This window comes from Nothobranchius furzeri, chromosome 10, assembly GCF_043380555.1.
Source record: "Nothobranchius furzeri strain GRZ-AD chromosome 10, NfurGRZ-RIMD1, whole genome shotgun sequence".
Classification (NCBI taxonomy): Eukaryota; Metazoa; Chordata; class Actinopteri; order Cyprinodontiformes; family Nothobranchiidae; genus Nothobranchius; species Nothobranchius furzeri.
The window spans coordinates 55,907,664-55,926,600 of NC_091750.1; the positions used below are offsets into that span (position 1 = coordinate 55,907,664).

Here is an 18,937-nt window from a genome sequence, read left to right on the forward strand (position 1 = left end):
TGAAGCTGATGTAAAAATAATCAAAATATGACAACAAACTGTGAATGGGTCAAAAAGTCCAGTGTCAAAGACATCTGGCAAGTGATCCCATAATTGTGGCTAACTGATTAGCTGTCTTGCTAAATGTACAAACTGTTGCTCACAATGAGACTGTTGTTAAATCCTAAACAGGAAGAGGAAAAAAGACATTTGAGGTAAATAATCTTCCTTTTCAACGCGTTAATTTCCTCATCATGGCTACTTTCCTGGACATTCATTATTACCAAATTCTATTAATAAAATGGATCTTGGTTGCTCAGAACAATCCGCATGTAACATCCTGTACAAGTGGAAGGAAAAACAAGAGTGAACGTTACATCTTTAGCTAATTATAACCCCGTGACGTTGCCAGTTTGTAAGTCCACAGCTGAGCTTCTGGCAGCCTGCTGTAAAACTAGGAGCACTGCTGTGTCGACCAGAGTCTCCATTTGGAGACGTTTTAAAAAAGGCAAATTAGCTGACAGGCGTAGAGAGCAAAGCGCTGACGACACGCTAGATAGCAGTGAAAATGTTAGCAAAAAGCCGATGTAACGTTCGGAAATAAACCCCTCGACCTTGTTTGACAGCTGTCAGGGTCTTATTTAAATCTAGCAAGTTTACTTAGATAGAAACGAGCTTAGTAAAACATGTCAAGTCGTTTTTCTATTGTATTATCTTCTTAATATGTGAAAAAACGACAACCGTCGACAGATATGTTAAAATTAACAAAGCTGACCTGCTAAGTTTTCCAGCCGTTGCTAACATTAGCCAGCTAGCTCCTAGAGGTTAGCACGAATGCTAGGTGCCTGGACAGGCTGGATAAAGGCGAGTAAAAATGATTTTCACCTTCTGATCACCACCTTCGACCTCGGCGTTGTCTGTCGAGATCCTTCCCTTGGACTGACAGCACACGGTGTCCTTGAAGCAATGGCAGGGAGAGCTTTTTCAGAGGCGATTTTAAAGCTGACTCGTAGTGCAATCGGTCAGTTTTTTCTCTTTTTTTCTCCCTTCTCCTGACGTGTCCTGCCTCTCAATGACACAGCTTTCTATCTGTTGCCTCTGATCTGGACTATATAACCTAACAGCTTTGTTAATGTGGAAGGTGTGCGTTTTTTATCTTGTCTTTATCTTACAGCCCTTGCTCAATCGGTTTCATTGTCCGTTTGGCATACGTATTTTTTCTCGCTAGCTGTCCTTTCTACAGAGCCATCCGATCCCTGTGTGTTTCTTGGATGCCCCTCTCTCCTGGAAACGACCGTGGCCGAATGACAGCGAGAGATCAGCCGAGGCGCACTTCCGCTTCTGTCCCCGCCCCTTTCCACGAGACCACTCCCTCGAGGAGGCACACCTCGATATGTGATTGGACTAGGTGATCTGTTACCCCGCCTACATCTCTCATCATTTTACGGTCATGCACCAATAACACCCCCTTGTCATCCATAAGTACTGCCCACCGAGGTTACGAAGGAAGCCTCCTCCTCCCTACACGGTGCTGTCCTTTCACGATACAACCGGTAAGCAGGTCGTGAGAAAAATGAGAAGCTTCCACCCCCACATTACAAACCACCCACCCCCTGAATGGATGGAAAATCCTCAGGAAATGAGAATCCCTCGTTCAGACCCTTTTTTGAAATCTACTGCTTGTTTGTCGTTAAATTGGAAACGGAACAAGGAGGGGTGGGATCATTTCAGTATGCACTTGACTCGTCTTCACCTTAGATTCACTGCATCATGTATTTTCTTTGCTGTATCCTTTTTACTGTTCGTGCATTGCCACGACTACATGCAAAAGGAGGATGACATCTGTGTTATTGTAATGTGTGGCAGAAGATGCAGATAATAGATCATTTTCTTGCATTGGCAAAGAAGCCATCAGGCATTCAGTCCAGCTAAATGCAAAAATATTGGTTATTAATACACTGTTGTTGTGCAAACATAGGTGGGTGAGACCAGGTGTTCTGTACACAATAAGAGACAAAACAGTCCATGTTCTACGGTTTTCTATAAAGCCGATACGTTTTTCATACAAAATTTTCAAGTCTTTGAATTTGACACCAAAAGGGGTGTGAAAGAGAGTAAGCCTAGTTTATTTTGGTTCATTCATGCAACACTGTTATCTAACACAACTGGGGCACTTCTCTGCTTAAAATGAAAGAACACTTATTATTAAAACAACAAGATACAATCAAAAATCAGTACGTTTCAAAGTCAATTAGACCAGTTGATCATTAAAAATACCACTTTTCTTTACAATGAATTACTTTACAAAATTAATTTATTTAAATCCACACCAGACACTTGTTTTTGGCACAGTCTGTGCAGCATTGATTTAGCATTGAGAATATTAAATAATCTGAACATACCATCTGAAATTGTCTCCTTAAGATGTTATTGTCAATTAGGCTGTAAATATGTAAAAGAAAAAAAAAGATGGACATTAGTTTTTGTGACATAGTGAGTCATCTTCAAGGCATAAAGGTTTATGCCCTGAAGAAGGTCGTACCGAAACGCGTCGGTGTTTCCTTGTTTAATAAATGAAATCCTCTGAATGCCTCAGATCACTGGTTCTTCTTCCTCATATTCTAAATTTATTTGATGCTGAAGAGCACCTGAGAGTGAGACATAAGTTTTTTCAAATATTCCCCATGGATGCACTCACTTCCACCTGTTTCTGATAATTTTATTCATGATTTCATAGAACCGATTAAAAAAGATCAATAAAATAAAAAGTCCAATAACATTAAAAATAATGAAATGCATCACTGCACATGACTGAGGAATATTGAATGTGAAAGTGGCACTGTTCTTAATGCATGCATCAGAGGGTTAAGTTGCTTTGTGTGTGTGTGTGTGTGTGTGTGTGTGTGTGTGTGTGTGTGTGTGTGTGTGTGTGTGTGTGTGTGTGTGTGTGTGTGTGTGTGTATTTTCTCACAGAAGAAGAACCCAACACCAGCAGACTCAGTGCTCCAATCCAACAGCCTGAAGAGACACCATAATAACATCCAGACACCATCATCAGCTTCAACAAATGTCTGTGAACACATATGAGCTGCTGGCCCCATGGATCCTGCTGACTGGCCACAGCAGTTGAACAAAATGGAAAGTAGAACTTTCTTTATGATGACACTGATATTTGGACACATGGGCAGTCTCGCCTTGGGCACCAAATTACCTAGAGCCGGCCCTGCCTGTTGGCTTCTTCAGAACGTGATCTCCAGCTTTTACTAGAGTGGTTCTCAGCCAAGTGTGAAGCAGCTGGGATGACAACCAGCTCCATGGTCTTGAATCCGAAAAGGGTAGAAAGCCTTCTCCGGGTCAGGGATGAGATCCTGCCTCAAGTGAAGGAGTTAAAGTATCTCACGGCCTTGTTTGCGAGTGAGAGAAAGGCGGATTGGTGTTGCGTCTACAGTGTGATGCGGGAGTTGTACCGGTCTATCTTGGTGAAGAGAGATCTGAGCTCGAAGGCGAAGCTCTTGATTTACCGCTCGATCTACATTCCTACCCTTATCTATGGTCATGAGTTTTGGGTAGTGACTGAAAGAATGAGAATGCGGATACAAGCGGCCAAAATTTGTTTTTTCTGCAGGGTGTCTGGGCTCTCCCTCAGAGATAGGGTGAGAAGCTTGGTCATCCGGAATGGGCTTGGAGTAGAGCCGCTGCTCCTCTACATCAAGAGGAGGTGGCTCCTGGGTGCGTCCTTAGTGAGGTTTTCTAGGCCAACCAGAAGGAGACCTAAAGGAAGACCCAGGACACACTGGTGGGACTGTTTTTTGACTGGCTAGGGAACGCTTTGAGTTTCCTTTGGAGGAGCTGACCCAAGTGGCTGGGGAGACAGACGCCGGGGCCTCTCTGTTTCGACCGCTGCCCGTATGACCTGACTCTGGATAAGCGGAGGAAAATGGATGAATGCTTTAATCAACTCCATACAACCAAATTTGAATCCGGACATGTTTTGTTAAGAATTGAACATTATTAGTTTAAGTGCTTTAAGATGACTTTTGCATTGTGAATAATTAATGCATTTTGACCCAAACTTGCACCTCCTGAGTATGCCACAAAAAATCTATACTCACAAGTTTTTATGAGTATTTTCAGACAAAACATATATTCAGTCTAGAACCAGAATCAGCATCATGTTAAATATACGTTTACAGAACACTGAGTGTTACTTTCTTCTCTATATTTTTATTTGTAACCTAAAAACAGAAAATGGAACGACCCAGTAGGTCTGTTGCAGATACCTGCTGACATTTCTTATGATTGTTGGGCTGCCTATAAATCGATTTAAGGTGATTAAACATAATTCTATTTTCTGAATTCCAAGTCAGTTTATGCTTTCAGTAACTATCACGAGCCTGCAGTCTATTGGTGTTTTAAATGATCAGCCAACTAATTATAATATGCAAGAATGACAAAATTTACCAGAGAAGAGTGTTGATCTCTTGCAAAACATGAGACGTCTGTATCTGCATTAATGTAAGCATGCAGCCCACCCACACCACTCCACATGCCTCCTTATCTGCCTCCCTGTCCTGGTTCCTCTGTGTCCTTCTCTCCTGTGTGGTTATTATCACACAGAGGTCATCAAACAGATCTGACTCTGTCAGTCTTACTGGCTCTCATCTGGCAGCATTACATACAGCTGTAAATAGATATCTAATAAATCTGTCACTTCCAGTCCAGCTGAGAGGGAGTGATAAATTAGAGAATCTGTGGTGTTCTGGATTATTAGGTACACCTAGTAAAGATGAGCAAGTGATGTGGGAGCAGATTAAAGTAATCAGATTTAAAAAAATATGCCTAATAATGGTACTCCTTTGATTGCAAACTATTGATGGTGAAGCATTTTTGCACAATAAATTAAGGTGACTAGCCCAAGTCATTTCATGTGAAAAAGACATTAAATTGCTAAAATGTTGAGATTCCTCAACAAATTAGAGTATTTGGGTGCTTCAGTGAGATGTGGATAAATGTGTTTGCTGTGGCAGAACTTGACTACTCCGCACAAAGTCCAAACCTAAACCCAACAGGACACATTTGGGACGAATTAGCCAGACTTGACATGGTTTGGGGGACAAGTTTAACCCAAGACATGCAGAATTCACCACTCACGAGACAATTAGAAAAAATGTAAGAATTGTATTTTAAAAAAATCAGGAACTGAGGGCACACTGGATAAGGTCCAGTGGGGATTGCAACGGAACCGCAGTGTCTGGGGGGGGGGGGGGGGGGGGGGGGGCAGAGGAACAGGTGAGTCCAGGGAGGTAAGTCTAAACTGGAAGGTGCAGAGTGAAGACTTACGGGAAGCTGGGGGCTGAGGAATGATGGGGGGGGGGGGGGGGGGGGGGGGGGGGGGGGGGCACAAGAGGGGGCATCAAGGAGAGGGGGCGCAAGGAGAGCAGGAGAGCGGGCCGGCAAGGAGGAGAGGAGAACGGTGAATGCTGCGTCCAGGAGATTCATGGGGTACAGGTGAGTAATCCAGCGGGATCGTGGAAATGTCCCAGTAGTCAATCAGAGGAGCCACAGGAAAACAGAGAAGCTCCAGAAGCTTCAGAAGTCCAAGGAGATCCTGAGGAGTCAAGGTAAGGTCCACAAACGATCCAAAAATCCTGGGAACAGGTAAGCACAAGTATATCCACAAGGGTTCTAAAATCCCCCCCCCCCCCAAAAATCACCAGAGTTAACCTGGAGACACAAAGGGCTGGAACTACCAAGTTGTAGTTAATCATCCGGCGTCAAGATGTGTTCTCCTCCTCTTATAGCTGGACCCGCTGATTGTTAATGAGCTGCAGCTGGAGCCTCCCTCTCCTGAAACACAGCAGCTCAAAGATGGAACAAAAATGAGAGGAGCACTCACCCCGGCACATGACAAGATTTTGTCAGTGCCGGAACTCACAAACGAGGGAATGATCCAGACGTCTTAAAAGCAAACTCCTGAACCTTGTGGAAAGCTTTACCAGAAGAGCAGAATATGTTATAGCTGTAAAGGGTGGACCAACTCAGCAATAAACTAGAAAAGTAAAGATGGGATATCAATACAATCACATGAGTGTGTGTGTAAAGGCAGATGTCACAATAGTTTGGCAGTGAAGTGTTAAAGTACTACGTGTATTTTAAATTAAATGAGTAACAAAATAATCTCAAAAAGCTGCATTTTGCAGAAAAATAACAATAATTGTAAAGGATTATTTGCAGCAATGCATCTTTCTCAAAAACAATGCTAACTGTGTTCAGCAGGGTAGGAATACTTCCTAAATTACTGATTAGTTCTCTTAAAATATATTTAATTAAGCTTATTTATTTCTTGTTTATTTGAGTTAATATTTTATACTGCATTGAATGAGACATCATCTAAATCTAGAACAATTGATTATCCAAACTATTGTATTCATCATTGTGGTTCAAGTTAGCCTTGATTATCATATTTGATTAACTCATGTAGCTTATTTCAATACACTTAACAAAAATAAAAACATTGTAAAAATGCTAAAATTGTTTTTTATTGTTACTGGTTTTGTTTTGTACTATTGCAACATTGAGTCTAAAGTATTATTAGGGATGGGCTCAAATAAGCTTTGGCTCCAGACCAGTTCAGCTTCAATTAAACAATCTATTCTTGGTCTGTAAATGTACAAAAAGGTTTGAAATTGCTAGTTAGCTTATGCTAGCTGAGACATGCTCTGCTTTCTCCTGCCGCTAAACCAACGAGAGCCTCTTCTGTTGCTGGCCAAGATGGGCGAGTTCATGAATGCTAATTTGATAAAATCACATACGATTGTTGCTGGCTTTTCTAATCCGAGCATTTCCCCTTCTATTTTCTATCGGCAGCTAACACAAGAAATAGAGGTAGAGGAGTATTTTCAAATTCAGTCTGTATATGAAACTTAGAGTGACCAATCATATTGCAAAATTACCAAAGAAAAAAATGGTTTCTCAGTGAACTTGCTCTTTAAGAAGTTAAGGAATCCGAGTCATTATTGAAGTATCTTCAGGTGCTCTTTCATCTGGTCCTGGGATAAAAGGGCAGAGGATGAGAGCTCAAGGAAAACACAACATAAACCTTCATTCATTCATTCAAAGTTTCACTCAATATCTGTAAAACCAGCGGAGCTGCAGCCATGTTTTTCCATGATAATATTGATTAGCTACGGCATCCATCTTGAATCAGGTTGGCCTTGTTAGATAATCAGTTGTAGACGTACATCCAGTCACTTACAGAGAGGTTCATTAAACACCGTCCTGTTTAAACACACAATGAAAAACGCCCTCAGAAAGGTGCCTCTCCATACTTTTAATTAAACTGTCAAGCACATTTAGCCCAACTCTCAATCGCAATACATGTTGGTTTCATTTCTGAGACAATGTCTTCATCAAACTGAGAAGAAAATGATGAAATGTTTAGCTAATAATTGCACACACATCACAGACTTTTCAGGCAATAATATATATTTTTTTCAATTCAGCATGAGTATTTTATATTTGAAGTTTTTGGTTTAATTCGTCTGAGCATGTCAAATCTGCCCTTGTACTTGTGTGTGTGTGTGTTTTTACAACTCAAAATAAAGTCACTTTTACATACGACCTTCATTTCCTTTCCCTCAGTTTTAATCTTTATTCTGCTCCACCAGCCGTCGGTTTCAAGCGAGATCTTATTCATGCACTGGAGGGTGAGAATCAGCAGGAGGAAGGAGAGATGTTTGAAAGTGCTAAATGCGCTCCAGCTTTGCAGCGCTGTTTGCGCAGGATGCAGTATTCCTCTCACAGTGGGGTGGATGATTAGGCAGAGTGCTCGGTGCTGTAAATGGATTTCTAGGACAGAATAACCGGTCTTACTGACCTCGCTCAGGAGACAACACCCTTTTGCTGCCACCGTCACGTCCTCTGTTTCATTCTCTGTTATGGAACATTTATCTGTTTTAGGTTAAAAATGTTCACAATCAAAAAGATCTCACAGCACAAAGGGAACGACTCATATTTATAAGATAACATCTTTATCCACATCTTTGGCCTAAAATTCATCCAATGAGATGTGGGATTAAACACCGTCCGAAACTAACAGCCAGTTTTGCCATATGTTCACTATCTGGTAGTGCTGGTTTTGTCCTTCTTCTTCTTCTTTTTGTGCGCTGTCATAGCCAAGAGTGGATCTGCATTATGAATAAAACATTAGATCCATTAAAAAATGAATCGCCTCTACCTTAGGCACAATTATGGTTCAATTCCTCCCAGAGAGCACAAGTGTGTTTATGAGTGCAGGCGTGCAGTTGTGGGTGTGCGGGAGGCAGATGGGCACATCGAGCTCAAACCGTCTGTGGGTTCTATCCGAAAACCTCATGTGGATAACATCCTAATCCTCAAATGGTGGAAAGAAGCCAGATTATGTGATGATAATTATAAAACGGCACCGTGATTCAGCAAAATAATAAAACCAAAAGTCACATCTGGGAAGCTTTTATTTTTACCGTACAGCATTTGTGTATGTTTCATGACTGTTTACGTTCAGAGTTATTACGCAGTTTGAACAAGCCAACAAAGCCTTGCAGCTTGCTGTTGAAGAGATGTGCTTGTGTCCCATAAAATATTCAGCAACGCTAAATGCAGATAACAAAACGATGTGGCCTCCCTCCTGGGGGTTTGCAAGGACCTCTGGCGATGGGGTGAAAGAGTGGGGACGGGCGCACATCGATCTCTCGTGAGGTGACAGCTGTACATTTAAGAAAGCAGAAACTAAAATTATCTGCATCTTACAAAACAGCTCATCTCATCATTTGTTTTTTTTCTTCTTCTAACCACAAACCTCACATCCTTCATCCGTTTAGTGTATTTTGCACTGCTGTGCTCTCCCTGGGGACTCTATACTAATTAAGCCTAAGAGGTCTTTCTTTGTCACAGGCCTGGATGTTTGAAAAAGACACATGGACTGTGTGCACATGTGTGTGTGCATCCATGCATCTGTGTGTGTGTGCCACATTGGCCAGGCTGATTTCATGACTCCACTGGGTACAGAAAAGATAATAAATTACAAGAGAGCACCAGCTGGGGGTCTGTGATGCGAGGGGTCGGTGTGTGTGCGTAGTTAGATTGTTGGGACCTAAATCTGTTTACACACTCTCATTAAGGGGGACTTGTCATCTATTTAGGGGGGCAAAAAGCAAGTTCCCATAACATAAATTGTTCAATCATTCCAGGAGGAGACAAGTTTTAGAGCAACAGAGGGTTAGACGGAACTAAGTCAATGTAATTTCAGCTGAAATAATAGAAACGGGTCTTTATGTGTATGTTGGGCTATGTTTTGCGAGAGCACACACTAGAATTAACCAGTAGGTGCGTTGATAACGTTTCTCTTCAGAAGGTTTGCTAGTTGTGTCATTTTCTTCTCAGTTTGATGAAGACATTGTCTCAGAAATGAAACCAACATGTATTGCGATTGAGAGTTGGGCTAAATGTGCTTGACAGTTTAATTAAAAGTATGGAGAGGCACCTTTCTGAGGGCGTTTTTTATTGTACGTTTAAATCAATGTTAAATCAATGTTTCCCTCTTATTGCAGTTTGTTGGTGCTGATGTGAACACAGTCCCAGAGTGTGAACCAAAGCAGTTACACCAAGACCCCCAATGAGGAGTTAGTCTCAGTCTGGTTCCAGCACACCTCCAGTAACTGAACTAGAGTTTTCAGCTTTTACGAATGGCTCAAGAGCACTACAGAATTCAAATGATTCGGTCAGAGGTTACACTACAGCTGTGTCCAAATTCAGGGACTGCATCCTTTCGAGGCTGCATTTGAAGGCCAATTCCGTCACAACGAAGTGACAAGGCCCCTCAAAGTACATCCCACAAATGCATCCTTATTTTTTCTGAACTTCAAAGATGGATCTGTTCAATCCTTCATTGCCCGCCCTTCCCAAGATTCAATCTGAGCCAAACAAGAGTTTTTTGTTCTTGCAACAATGGCTGACAAACAATATCTTGAAGAGCAAGTCACCCCCAAATTAACTTTTATTTGCTGATAAACTAAATAAACGAGTGTCTAATCATGCTGCAGACACGTGTAGTCAATAATTTGGTACTTCAGTGCATCTTAGTTAAAATGTAAATATTCTGCCTAAAACTGGCAGTGTTGTGCCGTTGTCAGGTAAAAACTCTGCACTGTATTTTAATTTAAATCTGCCACCGCTATTGGTTACCAGGTAAGCTATGATGTAAACTGGTACATTATTATGTCACAATGCTGTCGTGAGCCTGTGTGTGTGTATTTGTTAGCAGCTCCGCCGTCTCGGTCTGCCAGGCAACAGCATTTGTTGCATTTTCAAACATGAAGTGGGAGTGGAGTTATACTCTGGTAGTGGTTGACTTGCTTTAAACTCGAATGGCCATTCTGTCTCTATGGTTCTTCATGCATTTTTGGCAAGTTTAGTTTTAACTTCTGTTTGGTGCCATCACAGTTGCTAGGCAACAGCACATATGGCAAGATAAGAGCAGGAATAAGTCTGATGACTAGACCACCGAATTTCATATGTGGACCCCTTTGGTCTTCGTCATAGTGGACAATGGACCCAACCTCTTGGTCCTTTCAGAAAGGCAGGCTCAGAACACGAAATTTTCTTCCTGTATCTACATGTGGTAGCCCCTCCCACAGATGCAACAGACCAATCAGCAGCCTGAACATGTGGTTATTAGTGAAAAGAACAACAATAAAATGCAACAATGTAACAACTAATCTCCTGATTCAGAACAAAGGAAAGAACTATAGATGTGAAAACTCCCTTGGAGACAAATGTGTCCAATTGCTGAAAATTCCAGAGCAGAAGTTTGTCTCTGGTGGGAAAAACACACATTATCATCGCTCAAAACAGAAAGGCAAATGGTGGGAGACTATGTTTTTTTCTTTATCAGTGTGTGAATATGTGTGTGTTTGAGTGTTTTTGAAAAACATCTCACAAATCACTGCAAGTACTGTAATGGACCTCTCAGAACACAATCGTTGGATGTACATCTGCAATGGACCGAATTTTGGAGTCAACCTGATCCAAGATGGCTGACACAGCTAATCAAATATCGCAGACCGTAACTTTGTTAAATTTATAGACATTGTGCGTCAACTCTGGGAGTTTATAACTGTGAATCTTCCCTATCATTAATGCAGAATGACCAAAATAACTTAGATGCCATCATTTCTCAGTCTTCAAGATTTAGGTTTATAACTGTGGCAGCCCATAATAAGGAATTTTTGACATTTGTGACAAGATTTTCTAAAATGCAAAAAGTGCATGGATGGATACATTTATTTTGGCCAAAATAAAATCAGGATTAAAGCTGAAAAAAATCACTGACAAACTTCATTGCTGTGTGTTGTGTGTGTGTGTGTCCATTTGCTGTTGCCATGGCGATGTAAAAATTTGAATATGTGTTCACTCATTCACCCCACTCCTGACATATAAAAAGGATTCAAATCCAGCTTGCTTGTAGTTTCATCTACATTTCTCGAACAAATCAGCACATAAAACACATTCAGAAAAGACACATTGTTATGCTAAACGCTTCGTGTTTGTGTGTCCTTGCATGTGTGAATGCGTAATTAGAGAATGTGCACAGATGTGCGTGAGAAATCAATTGAGGTACTGTATTTCTCTAAAGCCAGAATGGTTTTCTTTACCTTCTGGGCACTTCGTCACGGCTGTCTGATGAGCCTGTCTAGGCCACTATGAAAGGAACCAGTTCAGCACACAAATCTGGCAGCCAGCCTAAAAATAAAATCATAAAATTAAAATAGAGCATTTTTGATAAGCCCCTGGATTTGGTTAAATTCATTTTACTGATGTCAAAACTCAAGATGATTTATTCAGTAATATGGATTATAAGGTAATCCAGACTTTATGGAGTGACAGTGTAATCGGGGTTTCAGCCTCTGCGAGGTGATTCAGACTCAATAATTATTTTTCTTGAAAAAAATACATTGTTCATAATAACTTGGTTGAGGTCCAGGTTAGATCACCCTGAGATGTCTGGACTTCCCGGTAACTGGCATGCTATGAAGCTAGCATGCTAACAATAACCTAACCTGATTGGGTTTATTTTTTTCACCATGGGGGATTTCTTTACAACTGCTGCTTTTAATATGTTTTTCATCAATGAGTGACTGTTTAAATGCTAAGAAATGACCAAAATTTCTCCATATTTTAGTCATCAGGGCTACACCAGCATCTGTTTACCACCAGTGACACAAAAATCTGAAAATCTATGTAGTATCCTGTAATCTGATTACTTTACACCAGCGTGGGTGGTGAGGTTTTCTTTTTTGTTTACTTGCCTTTTGTGTACAAATTTACATGGATGCAGACAGCCTGCTGATAAAGGGTAAAATAAGGCAGTGAACAGAGGAATGCTGAGTCAAACAGACCTGAGTCTCCTTCTGCCCCAATAAAGGTACAGAGCATATGGCCCCCCATCAATAATTAAACATTCTCCTTAAAGCTCTGAAAGTCATTGAGGTGTGTGTGTGTGTGTGTGTGTGTGTGTGTGTGTGTGTGTGTGTGTGTGTGTGTGTGTGTGTGTGTGTGTGTGTGTGTGTGTGTGTGTGTGTGTGTGTGTGTGTGTGTGTGTTAAGTTGGTTTGTTTATTGAGATTCAGCCCTACTTCTCTCTCTTTTCTCTCTACCTGTTTATTCAGTCCTACCTGCTGGGATCCCATTGGTCAAACCATGCATCATTATGAAGTGAGAACCAAACATGGTCCTTATTTCAGAAATGATTCAGAAAGAATTAGTTTAGTTCAGTTTAGTTTCATTTACATTTATCTTTTTAAATGAGCTTTTTATGCTCTTTGCGCTTCTCAATCTCAACCATCTGGAAATGTCCTTTTCTGGGAGAAAAACTGTGATTTTTTTTTTCTGCTAAAGGTTCAGAGTCTGCAGACTACCTTGTTCATGCTATGCTTCATGCATTGAACACACAATCTGTAATTGCGATATTGGCGTTACTCATCGACTACTAAAATGTTAAGTGGCCTTTATGTATGTAGCGTCTTCTAGGCCTCTACAACCCCCAAGAGCTAACAAACACACACATTCAGGGAGATGAGCTACAATGTGGCCATGGCTGCCTTGGGGCGCACTGATGGAAACGAGGCTGCCACCACCAGCAAGTTAAGAAGGGTGAAGCGTCTTGCCCAAGGACACGACTGCGACAGACTGAGTGGGGTTCGAACCTGCAGCTCTCTGGTTACTGAGAAGGCACCTCTGCCACCACTTCCCCAACATTATTAATGTGTCCTTGGCCCAGGATCAACACTGCAACTATCCAATTATGTTGCAGTGATGACATGTCTCCAAAATGCTGAAAATATGTATGTTCTGTTGGTATTTCAGATTAATTCATACTACACCATGTAAATACATTTGTTTAATAGTGTTTTTAAAATAAAAGGTCTTTCTGAAGAGTTGCACATTAGTTACACTTTATGTAGCCTGGACTATTTCCAGTTGCATGTAAAATTCAAAAGGATTATCGATAATGCTAACAATCAGCAGCTTGTGGTCATGCCAGTGTTGAGATGTCATTCATGATTATAGTCAGTTTCAAGTAGGATAAAGGTGATAACTGTAATGTATAAAATAAATAACTGACAGTTTTGTTGTAGAAGATGATTGCACCATCTAGACCAGTGATTCTCAACAGGTGGGTCACAGATAAAGTGAGTCACAGAGCTGTTTTGAGTGGGTCATGGGTCTTTACCAAGGCCAAATGTTATAAAAATTAATCAAAAGTTTTATTTTGAAGGGGACCTTTTTGTCCTTCGGACTGGAGTGCAGTTTGTTCCCACTCCCAAATTGGTACATGTAACCACATATTTATATACGTAGATGCCCCTGTGGACTGGCACTGCCTATGGGAGCTGCTGTAGTGACCAGCCGCCATCTTGGATGGGTCTCCATTTCCCTGCAGTTTATACTCATTTATACTGAGGAAAGTGCTTACCCAATTAACACATTTTATCAAGTGTTTTCCCTAAATCAGACATATGGTTTGGCATGATAATTAAACTATAATTATAATTAAACAAAATAAATTAAAATATAAAATCTCGTCAGGTAGGCTAGAAAAGTCTATAGTAATCCCACGTGATCTTTTTTCAATAGTATGCCGGCTGTTGTAACTGTAACCTGCGCAAAAATGGGCATAGTTGCTCACTCTGCATTGACTTTGGAGAGTGAAGAGGCCCATCCAATATGGCGGTGACGCTGTTACGCCCTCCAGCGACCAAAGGGGCATCTACGTATTCATGTAGGTACATGTAACTTCTACTTCTGTTCAATGTGAAGTTTAAATGGAACCATCTTTTCATTAAATACAGTTGAGATGTTGAAAAATGTTCTTGATATGGGTCACGGCTTGCCATTAAGAGGTGATAGTGGGTCTCAAACCCAAAGGACAGCCCAAGGTAATTAAAAAATGATGGTCATTATCTCTTGAACATTTGCTTTACTGGCAGTGCAAGTGGTAACAACCAAGCCTACATTAGATCTAAATAATCTTTTTAAAATAATCAGATTCAATCCGACAAATACATTCAGTTGCTTTAGCCCGTGAATAGATGCAGATTGATACCAACAGAGCTAATTTTGTTCACCTTCATGGTTACTCATGGAGATGTTGTATCACTGCAATATGATAGTGGTGTAAAACAATATGTAATGTGTTAGTGGTTTAAAACTGTAACCGACATGAAATGCACTTGAAACCACAATGGGGCCTTGCTTGCCTATTTATTTTCTACTTTCAGAAATCACCAAGCAGAACATTTCCAATTTTTATTTTTAATCTGTTATTTATAGAACCCTGTAGTTTTTATTTATTTATTTATTTATTTTTGTAACAGAGAAGGAAATATCAGTTTAAAATTCATATATAAAATAGTTTAGTTTAGGCCTTGGGTCTCACCTTGAAATAAAAGTCTTCGTGAGGGATAGTGTGTCTGTAACCAGAAGACAGGGATACATTATTTGAGATAGCTTGGCCCATCCATATCTGTTTAACTTTGAGGTCGAGCTCCATGGTCTCTTATCAGTGGACACAGCTGTAGCTCTGAGGACACCATGATGCACTGCGACAAGCCCATCAGCCAGCAGATGCAGCCGAAACTGGTCTGAGTAACCTGCACCCAACGACTTTCCTGACATGACGGCACTTCCTACTTGTAATCTCAGAGCTGTCACATCAACTAGAAACGAAGAAGTAAGGCGTCCCTGACAAATACTCCTGAAGGCTGAATGTTATTGCCAAATAAAAGCAAAGGACAATCATCTCACATTTTGTTGCTTTAAACTCTCAAAGTCGTCATTTGTAAAGAGCATTTGTCTCTGGAAATCGTCCCAAGAATCTTCACAGTGGAGTCTCGAATCTACGTGTTAAAGAGTGCTTCCAAGTGAACAAAACCTGTCTGTTAACTGTTAAACTTACACAAATCTCTCATTCAACCCTTAGACATTCAACTGTTTTACCTCATGACTGATTCTAAAACTCCCAGGAGCCATTGCTTCAAAACTCATGTGCTAGCAAAAGCTAGCATCAGAGAAGTGGATTTGGGTGTAGCCCCTCTGGAAAAATGACTTTCACACATGCCGGGTGTTTTATAGAGAAGTAAAACTGGCATGCTTTAGAAAACAGAAATTGTAAAAACAACTGAAGTTTGACCTTTATTGTAAATCTGCATTTGTAATGTAAAAAGAAATGGTGAGAAAAGAGTGCAAATAGATGTTCAAGGGATAAAGGGGACATATGGAAAAACTCACCTTTTGCATCCTTTTGTGCTGCCATGGGTCTCGACTGTCTCTATAAACACTCTAAATGTACAACAGAACCCACCCATTCATTTTCTGTTAGTGTTGGGATTTAGGAATTATGAGCCTAAAACAAGACCTTTCAAAAAGTCTCCATTTGTGATGTCACAGTTGGGTGAATTAGCACAAAGCCACCTCTCACCTGAAAGAGAGCAGCTGCTACTGGAGGAGCAGTGGCTCTGCTCTGACCCCTCCCAGATAACGAAGCTTCTCAGCTTATAGCAACCTGAGTTGAAGATGGGTGGGCGTGGCCATCTCCAGCTTGTTTTCAGTCCTAAAACAACTCATGCTGGAAGGTACTGAAACTGTCAAGAATAAAACTGCTGAAATTACTTTATGTGAGAGGAATTTGGTGCAAAATATTAACAAACATGTTTGGTTTTGATTATCACCATTATAATTTAAAAATGTCACTCATATTACACCTCTACTTCAAAGATGTGTATGCATTTTGGACCTAGACTGGCCGGTCTGTTCTACACAGAGGACAAGTCTGGACACACAAAGGCGGAGCGGAAATGACGATACTATCACGCAACGCTGTAGTTTTATTAGCTGTAGTCAAAGATGGCGTCTGGTGATGGTACAAACATCTTCCTTTAGAATAAAGGCTTTTAGTGCTTCTTGTCGTGGTTTGAAAAGACAAGTCCAAATCATTTAGAACAGAGGAAAGAGGTGCAGCAAACTCCATTTCAGACGTTTATGAGAAACCGAGTGTCGTGGTGTGTGACGTACGCTGCTCAGCACTGATTGGCTCAGTTAAAATTCTCAGGGAGTGGGGTTATTTGAATGGGAGCGTTACCAAGCCCTTTGCTTCCCATAAGGAAGCATCGGCATGGCTAGCCAGGCTATTTTGCACCAGGGCCTGCAACAAAACAACAATGCAGAACTTCATAAAATCACTAAGTAAAACAGCTTTGTGTCACATAAGAACCAATAATGTTTGCCTTTTTTTCTTCATTTTTCAACTTAGCTGAATCAAGAACTCTTAGTCAAAGTTAGGTATGACTTCATACAGACTAAAGCATGATTAAAGTTTGGGATGGGTATCAGTAGTGCTTTCTTTATGCCTGGGGAAAAACTGAAAAACGTCGACTATTTTGGAATTCAGGAAAATCATTAGTATTTAATTTTTTGAGTCTAAACTTGAGGTTTAAGATGGAATAAATGTTTCCATATGATTACATTTTAAAATATGTTAACACTTCTCAGCAGCTCTGCCTCCTTGTTGCTGCTGAAACTTTATTTTATGTCTAATTATTGGGAGTCATGTTCATAAAGGAAACCGTCACTCAACAAGATCCTTCACTTGATCATTTAACCTGCTGATTTTAGATGAATTCTCAAGAATGACTGATTCTTTTCAGCTGGTTCAAGGGGAGGCTACAGTAAAATGGAAGGTCACGGCTCCTCGTGCGGTCCCAGGAGTTTATGGGATTTCATTAATCCCGTTTGATGTCCGGGCGGGCGATGAGTGCAGCGTGAGCTGTGTTAGCATTATTATTATTAAGCAACGGCTATGTGACCTGTCCAGATAGTGATAGTGCAAGGCGGGGGCTTTGAAGAGCTTGACCCTCTGCACCCGTCAGGATCTGCTGCGTTTATTGACCTCTATTTGTGGGATTCACAATCCGCCTCATTGGTAGTTAGAGCCATTGATTGGAGTACAACACATTCAAGATCAATCTGCTGTAATCGCACTGACTGGGAACTCATCCAGTGACCCGCTTCTGGGGTCACATGAGGTGTGCAGCTACGTGAGCGCCATAACAGAATGTCTTCACATGACTGCATGCAAAGGAGGGCTCTGCGTACATTCTTGCATAGTTTAATCACAAAAATCACTCAACTCATACATTAACATGCAGCACATGCGCCTTGTAGAGATGCATTTATCATTCTTCACACAGAAACGTCCATTAGTCAATACAAAACTTATAACAACTCAGCATATTCCTCCAACGTTTGTGGCAGATCTTGCAAGTAAATAAGGAGCTAATCATCCTGGTTTACTTTTCTGTGTTAATAGAAAAAAAACTTTGAAGAGCAATTCACCCCCAAAGCAACGGGGGACTTTTTTTTGCTGATAAACAATATAAATAATTGTCTAATTGTGCTGTAAATAAAGGTAGTCAATAATTTGGCACTTTAGTGCATCTTAGTTCAAATTTAAATATTCTGCCTAAAACTGTCAGTGTTGCGCCTAACCCTAACTCAACACTACATTTTTTTTATCTGCTATCTCTGTTGACTAAGAGGTACCCTATGATGTTAGCTGGTACAATATGATGTCATAATGCCGCTGTGAGCCTTTGTGTGTGTGTTTGTTAGCGACTCCACCCTCTTGGTATGCCAGGCAACACTTCCTTGTGGCACATTTTTTAAACAGGAAATGGGAGTGGAGTTAGACTCTGGTAGGGGCTGACTTGCTCTTTAAGATTAAAAACACTCATGCAGAATTTTGTACACTGTGGTTTGAGCTGAGAAAATTCTTTAAAATTTTAGATTTATTGTTAAAATCAAACAAGCTGTGAAGTAAGCGCCTTAACCGTGCAAAACCGAGATGTCTCTGATCAAGGATGTTATGATGATGTTCTGCCTGTCTGAAAAACGTTAAACTATGCTTTTCTCCTTCAAAAGTGGTCTTAACAGTTTTTTACTTACGTATATCATCAAAATTTTAAATCTCTTGCTCATTTAAAGAATTTATTAAACCTTTTAGACCTGCTATTTTTATTATTATTATTATCATCATCATTATTATTTTTATTATTATCATCATTATTATTATTATTATTATTATTATTATTATTCACAGAACTTTATTAAAAAATATAGTGAAAGACTTTTTTAGGAGTGAATGAACTACTTTCATTTCATTAGAGTGTTTGGTTTTATTTTGTGATCATGTGATTTAATCATATTGTTCATTTAGTTCAGTTCACTTTCTGTTTCCTAATTAGCACCATGTATTTATCATAACAGGTCTCAGTAACTTCTGATTTTTCAGTTGCACCTCTACTCCTCATTAATATTTTTCCTTCCACTGTCATTTCACGCCTCAGCTTTTCTATTGTTCTTAAATT

The 18,937-nt window shown here is 40.4% G+C and overlaps 1 protein-coding gene and 1 long non-coding RNA gene across 4 annotated transcripts in view; both read right to left on the reverse strand.

Moving 5' to 3' along the window:
- Positions 1-1,097, reverse strand: part of cpeb4b (cytoplasmic polyadenylation element binding protein 4b) — a 40,710-nt gene extending 39,613 nt beyond the window's left edge. For 2 of the 3 annotated variants that reach the window (XM_015961294.3, XM_015961293.3), the window contains exon 1: positions 865-1,097. The gene's annotated coding sequence lies outside the window, so the exon portion shown is untranslated. Of the gene's footprint in view, positions 1-754 lie in introns of all 3 variants that reach the window. The other variant, XM_070555345.1, reaches the window with a different exon arrangement.
- A 4,285-nt stretch (positions 1,098-5,382) lies between these two features.
- Positions 5,383-15,188, reverse strand: LOC139072339 (uncharacterized). Its single transcript, XR_011521857.1, has 4 exons — positions 14,953-15,188; positions 11,670-11,757; positions 6,933-7,028; positions 5,383-5,826 (listed from the first exon to the last, which is right to left on the reverse strand). It is a non-coding gene; the product is annotated as an uncharacterized lncRNA (long non-coding RNA).
- Between the last annotated feature and the right edge of the window lie 3,749 nt (positions 15,189-18,937).